We start from the raw sequence: 11,821 nt of genomic DNA, 5'->3' as shown, positions 1-11,821 counted from the left end.
GAGATCCAAGCCTTATCACTTGAGCTTGAGAGGGCTAAATGGATCATTAATTTCCTTGAGCAAGAGAACAAGCAATTGAAGGACAAACAAACAATCATGGAGCTGTAAACCATTAGGGAAAACCGACAAGTGGAAAAAAGAAAGAAAATCAAGATGACATCACTAGAACAAGAAATAGAGGCTGACCGAGAATCATGGTTGGAAATAGTAAATGTCCACCTTGAGAAGCTGCTTGATAAGGCTAGCAAGGAGAATAACATGTTGCACCATATGGCCTATCACTAGTTAACCCGGAATAAAATTTGCAAAACAAGGGTGAAGAGGTTAAAGGCTAAACTAAAGAGAGCTTTGAGGAGAAAAAAAGAGCAAGATAAGCTCAAGATCTTGGTTGAAGCATCATTGGCCTAGCATAGCACATAAAAAGGATCGCTCATGCCAAATTTCAAGAAAATTGGTGAAGTTTTTGTCATTTTTGAATTTTTTGAGGCAAAAAATAGGTTTTTTCAACAGGTGGCGCTACGCTTTTGATGGGGGCCTCCATTTGCAAAAAACTCTAGATTTTTGGAATCACCATGAAAATTTATGCATGCTCAGAAATTGCTAAGAAGTTTTGACAATTTCTGGACATCCAAAAGGGCCAAAAACACCCAAAAAGTTCCCTCTCTGCCACTTTTTTGCCACACAGGAAGCAATCTTGGGAGATTGCATTTTTGGAGGGGAAAATGGACTCCAAATCAAAAAATTCAAGTTGTCCCAAAAAGTAGACTCACCAGGCTTTCTAATGAGCTATTCTGCACCTGATTTGGACTTCCGGAAGAATTCCAAAACAAGCCTGGAAAGAGCGCTACACATAGAATTAGTGGCACTACGCATAGGAGAAAAATTTGCCAGTTTTCCCTGTTTGCTCAAAATTTCACCTAGTTTTCTACCAGTTTGACTTTTTCTTATCTCTTTGATAAATTCATGATGTAATATGATGTAACTTGATGTACCATGATGTAAAAATTATGAAAAATGACCTAAGGAGGTAGATACATCAGTTAGAGTTGTTTTGATGATGAATAAATCAGTTTCCATAATTTTAGAGGCAAGCTGTTCCACTGCCTATTTTTTAGTTCCTAGTTTAGATCTTGTTGAAACAGCTCCTTGACTCATGGATTCGACCCCTGATGGCTATCATAGGTTGTTTGATACCTATATATTGTACTTTCTTAGTCATCTGTCATGGTTGGACTCTTATGGATGTATTGAGCACTATTGTAAATCACTTCTGCAGTTTGGCATGGAAATGAACCAAGGTTTTGCCGCATTTTGTGGGATTATTGTGGTAATGTGAATTAGCATTGTTTTCTTCTCTATTACTCATTTTATCTAATGTTTATATGTGCCATCATCTCTCTCTTTCTGCATAACTAAATGAATCAAGATTAGAAGGTGGAATCCATTGGTGTTTCAATGCTCTGCCTTGGGGTTTATTTAGTTTTGAATGTTTTCTACTATTTGAAGAGGACTCATGACATTGTCATGCCCTCTCCAACTCTTCACCAGTCTTTTGACTCACCATTAAATTCATTTCAAAGTGCTAAAACACTTTCCTACCTCGCCCCACAGAAACCTCTGCAAATCTGTGTTGATTTCCCGAACCCAAAGCTGCCTTCCTCATCTCATCCAGCAACCAACCATTAAAATCAAATAAAATTCCTCTGAGCAAACATACCTAGCATAAAATTAGTATTCATATCAAGTCATCTCAAGCCTTACTTGCCATATTTCATTGAGATTGACAAGGAGAGAACCCTCTCCCGACCTGGTAGGGCTAGATACCAGGTTAAGCGTGGTTTGATGTTACCCTAGACCTGCCTTTCTCAGCCTGAAGTAGATTTAGGCTATAACATAGTGGTGACCATACTAGGGAATGTAGTTTTATGTTCCTTAGCAAAATGTATCAAGTTTAGATCTGATTGTTAATGGTGGACAACGACCAGACACAGAAAGGCTGAAATCATTCACCTAGCAACTCCAGTGTTGAAGAATCCCAAGGTTTAGAATTTTTATGGCGACTCTACTCTTCAAGAACCAGTAGTCTGAATAATTTCTTGGCGAATTCATTGCTATCAAAATGGTTTCATTGGATCAAAGGTATGCTCCCATGAGCCGAGATCACATTACAGGTTTCCCAAATAAAATTCCAAAGGAATATTGGCAAAGGAATTTGCCTATGTTTAAAGACGATGATAGGAATGATGCTGCTTAACATTTGGTTAGATTTCACATACATATTCGCAAGCTGAAGGTTGATTTTCCTGAAGATTTCTTGATGAAGATATTCATGGCCACTCTGGAAGGTGAAGCCCGATCTTGGTATGAAAGTTTGCCACCTGCTTGTATTTACTGTTTAAAGGATTTTCATGCCATGTTCTTCGAAAGGTATAAAGAATCTTATCCATCATTAAATTTAGTTCAGAACTGTTGCAAACATGTTTATAGTTTTATTGAAAACCTTGAAAAATTTTGTGAAGATGATGACTTCATGAACGATGAGATCATGGAAGCCCTGTATGAAAATCCATTTCAGCAGCATAAAGAAAGCGATGCTTATCAAGATGCTCAGAAAAATTTGCAGCAGGTTCAAGATCTTAGTACAATGGAAAATGATGAAAGAGAAGGTTTTATTTCAGATATGTCCATAGAAGAAGATAGTATGCAGGAAAGTCAAGTTTCAATCTCAGAATGTGATAAAGTCAAGTCGGCTATTTCAAATCTAGATTCAAATCGTGATGATCAAGAGTACCTTGTTCTGAATCCCATGAAGGAGAGCTCTGCTGTTGAGATCATCTGGAATGAGGAAGACAGAGTTATTGACCCAAGCATTCTCATTTCATTAGAACAAAGCCTTCATGAGGAGGTAATCTAGTCATTTTATGAAAAACAAGATGAGATCTTTGTTTAAGTAAGTGAAAACTCTTCTTTCGATAACTCAGTGGTAAATGATAATTTGATTGCCATGTCGTACGAAGATGATCAACATTGTTTTCAAATTTCAGAAGACCCGGGAATTGAGGACTGTCCTTTAGGTTTTTCATGTTTTGAAATGTTTCAAGAAGATAATAATCTCTTGAGCAAAACAAAACATAAAGTATTATCTCCTCTGTCTGAAGATGAGATAGATCAACTCCTGAAAGGTCAGGTTACAGCCCAAGCTAATGCAGGTTTGCAGTGTGCACATGGTCAAGAAGGTGTTGGTGAAACTTCTTCCTCTTTTGAAAATGATGACAGTCTTGAAATTAGATTTATAGATCAGTGAACAGATAATATTTTCTTTCATGAGGACGATAAGGTTGTCACGTTTGATAATCTTGAAGATTGTTTTCTGTTTAAGAATGACCCAGACCATGAAATTGAGGAATATGAGCCTGAGAGAGACAATATGCCAGAATTTCTCATGCTTGAGGAATTTACAGCTAACACTCAGATAGCAGAAATTTATACCTCTCTATGTCTTCCTATCACTTGGCAACCAGTTGTTCTTTCAGATGAGAATGAAGGGAGTACTTGTATTTTTGTTGCTGGATCTCAAGACAAGCTAGTGCTTCAGGACCTTCAAGATCCTTTCGGTATTCTTTTGCAAGCACTAGAGAAGATGAATGTTGCCTGGTTCGTTAGCATAAGCCTTGGTTTCAGGGTTTATTGTGATTTTCCTGCATGTACATCGTTCTATCTGCTCCGGGAAAGTGAGAGCAGGATTTCAGTATGTAGCCATCTGCTAGATTGGTTACATTGGAAGGCCCACTTCACATGATTGTATATATTTCATCAGTAGGCAAGTGGTTGTCATCCTGATTTGAAGCCCTCAAATCTCGATGGTCTGCTGCCATTAAAAAGCTTTGTAAGTATTTGTTTTGATTAAGTGAGTCTTGTGTCAGTTTTTTGAGTTAGTTTTGACTCAATTTTGAGTCAGTTTTCAGTCTTTGTAATTGAGTTAGTTTTGAGTCAAGATATTGGTTTTAGTTTGTTGAAGTTATTGACTCCATTTTGCCCAATGGAAAAGGCACTGGTCTACTTTTCCAGAGATCTGTGTTTCTTAGCACCTCCCAGGAGCTACCATCCCCATTGGAGCCAATGTTAGTGTCGGTATCTTCATCCCTCCATCAGTGATCAAAATTCTCTTTTTGCATGCATATTAGGTGTCTCATCCGATCAGTTGCATTCCATTAGGTCATGGATCAACTGATGGTAGTGGTTCATTGTCAATTTCCCTCATGGCATTTACCTGCTGGCCTGTTTTCACATGCTCAGGTCATTTATTGTTATTTTATTTCATTCCATTTCCCAAAATCATTTTTAGGGTTTTAGGTCTCACTAGGTCTAGAGTTTGCCACCATGGTCAGTAAAAACTCAATAAAAGGTCAGCAGGCACATGAGGAGGTCTAATAAGTTCATAAAATTACAAATTTACTAATGATATGCTTCATAAAAGGTTTTTACCTCAAAACTCTGTTTTGAGGTGAAAACAGGGTTTTTTCCATTTCATGTACAAATTTTATGTAATTTCAATGTTTTTATATGTAATAAGTTCCAACTACTACCCTTGGTCACCTTTCCAACTCCAACCACTGCAAGAAACAAAAACATCAATGCATCACTTCATCAAGTGATCAAGAAGAGTCAAACTGCAAAATGAAAAACAACGTTTTTAAAGCAAAGTGAATAAGACTTTAGAAAAGTGGGTTTGTAAATGAAAAATTAAAACCAAGGGGATATAAAGTTCTTCTTTGTGTTTGAGAGTCTTCATTTTGTGCAAGAGAGTGAGCTAAAATGAGAAAATAGGGTTTGTGGGAGAAAGAGGCGAAATTGATCAAGAAACACAAATTTTCATGGGCGCTAAGCACCTGGCGCAAGTTTTGCACTGAATTTTGGTCGTGCACTACACATACAAAGTGCGCTACGCACCTAGGAGGTAGCGCTATGCATCTGGCTGTTGAGCTTCAAATCAAATTTCATCACCTGCCTCTGCCTCCAAAATCACAAGTAACCTTTTAACAAGTAAGTAAAGCCTCACATCTGGTCTAGCAAGGGATTTTTTCATCTATGGTGATGATTTGTGTGTCTAAAAACTAAACCCTAGTTGTCTCTAAAATTGTCTTTCCAAATTTGCATAGGGTTTTGTTTTCTGTTGTTTTAATTCCCCTTTGATTATCTTCCTACACTCCATTCCCTTGCACTAAATTTCCCTAAATCCCTTCCTCTTTCCCTCTCCCAAAATCATTGGCACTCACTCCCTATTACCAAACCCTAAACCCTATACATTATTCCTAAACATTAACCCTATACATTCCCAAAACCCTAATTCCCATTTCCTATTCCCTCATTACATTCCTTCCACCATCAAAACCCTCATTTACAGTCATACTATCAGTCAATCCCTCATTTCCCAAAAGAAAAATAGCAGTCACCCTACTCACCCTCATACTTTAAAAATCTCTTCATACTCATCATTTTTCACTCCAAATTTGCAAGTATGGAGACAGACTCAGCATATGAGAGGGATGATGAAACTGTCAGTGATTCTTCCCAAGAGGCTCATGCACCAAGAAAACCACATAAAGGAGGAAAACATATCCGGGAGGAGCCCACCACTCTCATAGAGTTACTTGCTTGCCCTCTTGCAGTAACATGTTTTAAACATCAGTCTTGTTACCAGTTTTGTGAAATAGTGGAGAGGGTGAAATATCACCATGAGCTTGCTAGATTATTTGTTCTTCATCTTCACAATGGTCAGGTGAACCTAGCTGGTGTTTCTTTCACTTTGACACCTGAAACCATTGCAGCAGCAACAGGCATCCCTAATGTGGGTGAATAGTGGAATAAGGGGTAGCATGTGGGCAGAGAGCATTATGAGCCTTACATCAAGGCTAGTTATCAGAGGCAAATCAGCAGGGTCTTTCCTTTCAAATACTTGCAGGATACTTATGCTCCACTCATGAAACCCATCATCAAGTATTTTACCTATGAGGGGAGGTTTTCCCATCTATATACATACCATGTCAGATTGCTGATGCATTTCACAATAGTGAGGATGATGAAACTCCCATATTTTATATGCAGAAATATTGAGAAGATGGCTCTATATGTGCAAAGGAAACCTCTTCCTCAGCAGTTCATTAGCATTTACCATTTTTCATTGATTAAAATTGTTGTTTTGCATCAGTTAAGCTTGCTGAATATTTCATGGGATACCTTCATTGCACATGCGGTTTTCAAAATCCCTCAGGTGACTCCATTGGTGCTTCAAGAGGAAGGAGGGCATTCAAACTAGCTAGATGTTCATGAGACTGAAACTACAGGTGTGCCAGTGTTTGTCACTTATGAGAAAGGCACAAGGAGACTATTTGCAGTTGCCAAACAGGTATTATCTCCACCAGGGGTGGAAGGGCTCTCGTTTTCTTCACCGGATCACAGGCAAATGCTATCTTCACCTGGGGTGAAAGGGCTTTGACTTTTTCTTCAGTAGAATAGGTACAAGACAAAGGAAAACAAAAATTGCAGGATGAAGGGCCTTTTGAAGGGCAAGACAGATATTTTGTCTTGGTTGAGGAAGATGACATTGATTTGGGCTCCCAAAGCCCAAGACTCAAGGATGTGTTCATCAAAGAGAAAGAAGCTGAGATCCAAGCCTTATCACTTGACCTTGAGAGGGCTAAATGGATCATTAATTTCCTTGAGCAAGAGAACAAGCAATTGAAGGACAAACAAACAATCATAGAGTTGTAAACCATTAGGGAAAACCAGCAAGTGGCAAAAAGAAAGAAAATCAAGATGACATCACTAGAAAAAGAAATAGAGGCTGACCGAGAATCATGGTTGGAAAGAGTAAATGTCCACCTTGAGAAGCTACTTGATAAGGCTAACAAGGAGAAGAACATGTTGCGCCATATGGCCTATCACTACTTAACCCGGAATAAAATTTTCAAAGCAAGGGTGAAGAGGTTAAAGGCTAAACTAAAGAGAGCTTTGAGGAGCAAAAAAGAGCAAGATAAGCTCAAGATCTTGGCTGAAGCATAATTGGCCCAGCATAGCACATACAAAAGATCACTCATGCCAAATTTCAAGAAATTTGGTGAAGTTTTTGTCATTTTTGAATTTTTTGAGGCAAAAAATGGGTTTTTTCAGCAGGGGCGTAGCGCCAGTGGCGCTACGCTTTTGATGGGGGAATCCATTTGAAAAAAACTCTACATTTTTGGAATTTCCATGAAAAGTTATGCATGCTCAAAAATGGCTGAGAAGTTTTGACAAGTTCTGGACTTCCAAAAGGGCCAAAAACACCCAAAAAGTGCCCTCTCTGCCACTTTTTTGCCACACAGGATGCAGTCTTGGGAGATTACATTTTTGGAGGGGAAAATGGACTCCAAATCAAAAAATTCAAGTTGTCCCAAAAATTAGACTCACCAAGCCTTCCAATGAGCTATTCTGCACCTGATTTTGACTTTGGGAAGTCTTCCAAAACTGGCCTGGAAAAGTTGCTACACTTAGAATCAGTGGCGCTGCGCATAGGAGAAAAATTTGCCAGTTTTGCCTGTTTGCTCAGAATTTCGCCTAATTTTCTACCAGTTTGATTTTTTCTTCTCTCTTTGATAAATTCATGATGTAATATGATGTAACTTGATGTACCATGATGTAAAAATGATGAAAAATGACCTAAGGAGGTAGATACATCAGTTAGAGTTGTTTTGATGATGAATGAATCAATTTCCATAATTTTAGAGGCAAGTTGTTCCACTGCCCATTTTTCAGTTCCTAGTTTAGGTCTTGTTGAAACAACTCCTTGACTCATGGATTCAACCCCTGATGGCTAGCATAGGTGGTTTGATGCCTATATATTGTACTTTCTTAGTCATTTGTCAAGGTTGGACTCTTGTGGATGCATTGATCACTATTGTAAATAACTTCTATAGTTTGGCCAGGAAATGAACCAGGGTTTTGCAGCATTTTATGGGATTCTTATGGTAATGTGAATTAGCATTTTTTTCTTCTCTGTTATTCATTTTATCTAATGTTTATATGTGTCATCATCTCTCTCTTTCCGCATAACTGAATGAATCAAGATTAGAAGGTGGAATCCATTGGTGTTTCAGTGCTCTGCCTTGGGATTTATTTAGATTTGAATGTTTTCTACTGTTTGAAGAGGACTCATAAAATTTCCATGCCCTCTCCAACTCCTCACCAGTATTTATACTCACCATTACATTCATTTCAAAGTGTTAAAACACTTGCCTACCTCGCCCCACAGAAACCTCTGCAAATTTGTGTTGATTTCCCGGACCCAACGCTGCCTTCCTCATCTCATCCAACAACCAACCATTAAAATCAAATCAAATTCCTCTGAGCAAACATACCTAGCCTAAAATTAGTATTCATTTCAAGTCATCTCAAGCCTTACTTGCCATATTTCATTGATATTGACAAGGAGAGAGCCCTCTGCTGACCTGGTAGGGCTAGCTACCAGGTTAAGCGTGGTTTGATGTTACCCTAGACCTGCCTTTCTCAGCCTGAGGTAGATTTAGGCTATAACAACTTGTTTGCATGAGTAGCTTAGTTGTATGCAATTATATGTTCTTTATGTATTCATGTATTAGTTATCAGAGTTGTATGTTGTGATTACGCTTGTCTCTTCTTTGTGCAGGACTTGATCTGGAGCCGGCTCAGGGCACTTCCACTTAGTTGCATTTGTGCTCTCCAGCAAATCTACACGGAGGCTTGAGGTAATCTCCTTCTCATACTTTGATAGTTAGTAATTGTTTATGAACATGCATGTAACTTTGTGACAATTGCAGATAATCTTACAGTCTGTCGAAGGTCCCGGGAAGACCTTTGAGGGTATTTTCATTTTCCATACACCGTGCATTTTACCCCATAGCATCAATTCCATGGAAATCGTCACTCTTCCAACCACCGACCACCCAAGCTGGACACGTACAAATTTGATGGATCTAACCTTGCAGTATGGGTAGCAAAAATGGAACAATATTTATCCCTTAATGATATCTGGGAAGATCAAACTAAACTACATGTGGGAGGCCTTTACTTGGATCAAGACAGATGGAAATGGTGGCAGTGGTATCAAAAATGTTATGCAGGGAAATTAACTTGGCACACATTCTCAAAAGCCATATGTGATCGCTTTGACCGTGAATCTAATTTTCTGGGTCATCTCAATAAGCTCCAGCAAACGGGAATAGTAAAGGACTACATTGCAGCCTTTGAGCAATTAGCTATCAGAACTAACAGTCTAGGAGATGAATTCTACTAAGAGTATTTCATCAGTGGCCTAAAAGAATCCATCTGTTGGCTTGTGGGGGCTTGACCCAGGTTCAACGTTAATTAGCCAAACAAATCCCTACACTACTGGCCCTTTCAGCATCAGCTCGCGGAGCGCAGACTGAAGTCTCACTCGAAGCAGTATGGGGGGATGCTGGAACAAATTTTCCACACCCTGAGATGATTGTGATGTCGGTTTATTCCTTCTATTCCTACTTTCATGCAGGTCACTTAGCTCTAGGGATTGCCAGAGCAGCCCTTTATTCTGCCCTTCAGTGCCTACGCGAAAAGGTACGATTGACCTTCGCGCAGCCCTGACCTGCAGCTCAGGTACTTCCGCGTGCTAAGGCAGCGTACCGTGCAGATTCCAAAACTAGTCTAAGTCTCTTACTTATATTATTAAGCAATCATAGTTATCACCGCGTAAATAGATGTTCTTACTTGCGTTCACTTAACCAATGTAATTACATACATTCGCACATCATATAAGTATTATAAATGAAATTCATACACAACACAACAAGATGCATTAACCAAAACAAAGACACAGAATTGCATAATAGTTCTCTTTATTGATATCTTCAAGTGATTACAGACTCTATCCGCCCTGTGCACATAGTTGTAGGGGTCCGCGCACTCAGCTGCGGACTTCTATCCTAGGCCTCTGCGCACTCAGCTGCAGAGCCTCTACCTACGCTACGACCCGAAACTTAGACTTCTTACTTCAGAGCTATTACTATCTGACTCATGACTCCTCTTCAATTGCTTAGAGATTAGCTCTTTTTATACAAGCCCATGGTCCGCGGACCATGGGTAGATCTTTTACAGCTGACTTTACTTTACAAAAATAAGGGCGGACAACCCTTTATGACTCATGACACCTTCGCACTCCGCAACCACAAAATGCGGAGACTTTACTATTTTATTACAAAAATCAACCCAAAACATGGGATTTTAGTCCCAAAATTGTCCTTGGGGGATCCCGTTCCCAACAGGCCCCCAACACAAACATTGTGACTCGCCCTCAAGTCACTCGGAAGGTGTAGAGATCTTGGCATGAAGACCTTCCATCTCGACCCATATGACCGCAACCTCGACAGTGCACTGAGCTATCGCCTACTTCACGTCTTCGACCATCTTCTCGGTCACTACTCCTGAATTATCGGCCTAAAGCTTTTTCTAAGTCGCTTACAGAGTCACAAGCTTCCTTCAATAGAACTTGTCACTGTGTAAGCCTCATCCTACTAGGGCTTCAGTCTTCCCTTCAACACTACTTCCTTGTGCAGCGCTGCATCCACCTGTTCCTTCAGCTGCTTAGCCTCTTATAGCTTTGTTAGTCCTTGTGTCAGCACGACGGTTCACATTGTGCACTTAACCTAATCATAGCGCTATTGTAGTTCATGCACTTCCATCTCTAGTCGTTTTACATTGGGGTCCTCCTGCAAGCTTGTTAGGACCTCAAACGACTCCTCAAAAAGTTGTGTGCAGTCTACTACTGCACTATCCACCATCGCTACTACTTCTGTGATAGCGATCACCCACTGCTCCTTTACTTCTAGTGGAGTTGAAGGTTGTGCCTTCAACTATAACTCTGTGATCTGTAGGTTCAAATCCAACTGAACCCTCACCATCTTAGTATGAGTTTCACGCACCCCTGTGGCTAGCTTGCAGATGCTCACCTCGACTGGCTCCTCCTCAGGAATGGCCAACTCTGGTACCATTCAACATGCCTCCTCGATGACCTACATAATGTGCTTCTTCTAATTGGTCACCTCGGTCGTAGCGACAATGGCAGAGTCTCGCTGTGGTGCCATTTTCTCATTGTTGATTCATTGTTCACTGATCACCTAGAGGGCGCGATGCTCATGGGCCCTTAGTTTTGCAATCACTCCATCCTACAAGAGGTGGAGTGCTTCACCAGGGAGTGCTACCAAATTCAACCCTACTCCCTTAAGGGCACTAACAGTCGGCCTGTCAACTTCTTTCTCTGTGGTCAGTGCCCCATCAGGCAGCAATATCACACTGGAGGCCTTCGCGCGCAGCATCTCAGCAGCCTCTGAAGTGCCGATAGCAAGGCTAGTGGACACCATGCTAGCCTAAGATGCACAGGTCTACAGCTCTTGTAAACCTGTCTGGATAGCCCCCAAGATTATCTATTGTTGCTGCTCAAACTATTGCAGGGCCTCCGTAGTGACATCCCTCACTGTGTCACCAATATCATGCAAATCACCTTGTGTGAGGGTGATTGGGTCCAGTGATGTCTTGGTAGCCTTTGATTTCTTCCTAGACCCTCCTTTCTCCTGCTCCCTTGGGCGGTTGATGCGAGCGGAAGTCTATTATGGGTCTGCATTGTGTTGTTTTGTCGATTCGTCTATCTCCTCCTCTATCTTAGGTGAAGGCGACCTTGCGCCTTTGCCAGAGCCTCGCTCTGTCCCACCTGTCTACTTCGTTGTCTTCTATGCAGCCTCGCATTCTGTGCGGGCCTTATCAGTGGCCTCCTTCTTTC

This window comes from Pinus tabuliformis, chromosome 7 (assembly GCF_031772625.1).
Source record: "Pinus tabuliformis cultivar Carrire ecotype Pingquan chromosome 7, CPIR1, whole genome shotgun sequence".
NCBI classification, from domain to species: domain Eukaryota; kingdom Viridiplantae; phylum Streptophyta; class Pinopsida; order Pinales; family Pinaceae; genus Pinus; species Pinus tabuliformis.
The sequence above is the reverse complement of the archived record's forward strand: the minus strand, read 5'-3'. Positions refer to the sequence as shown.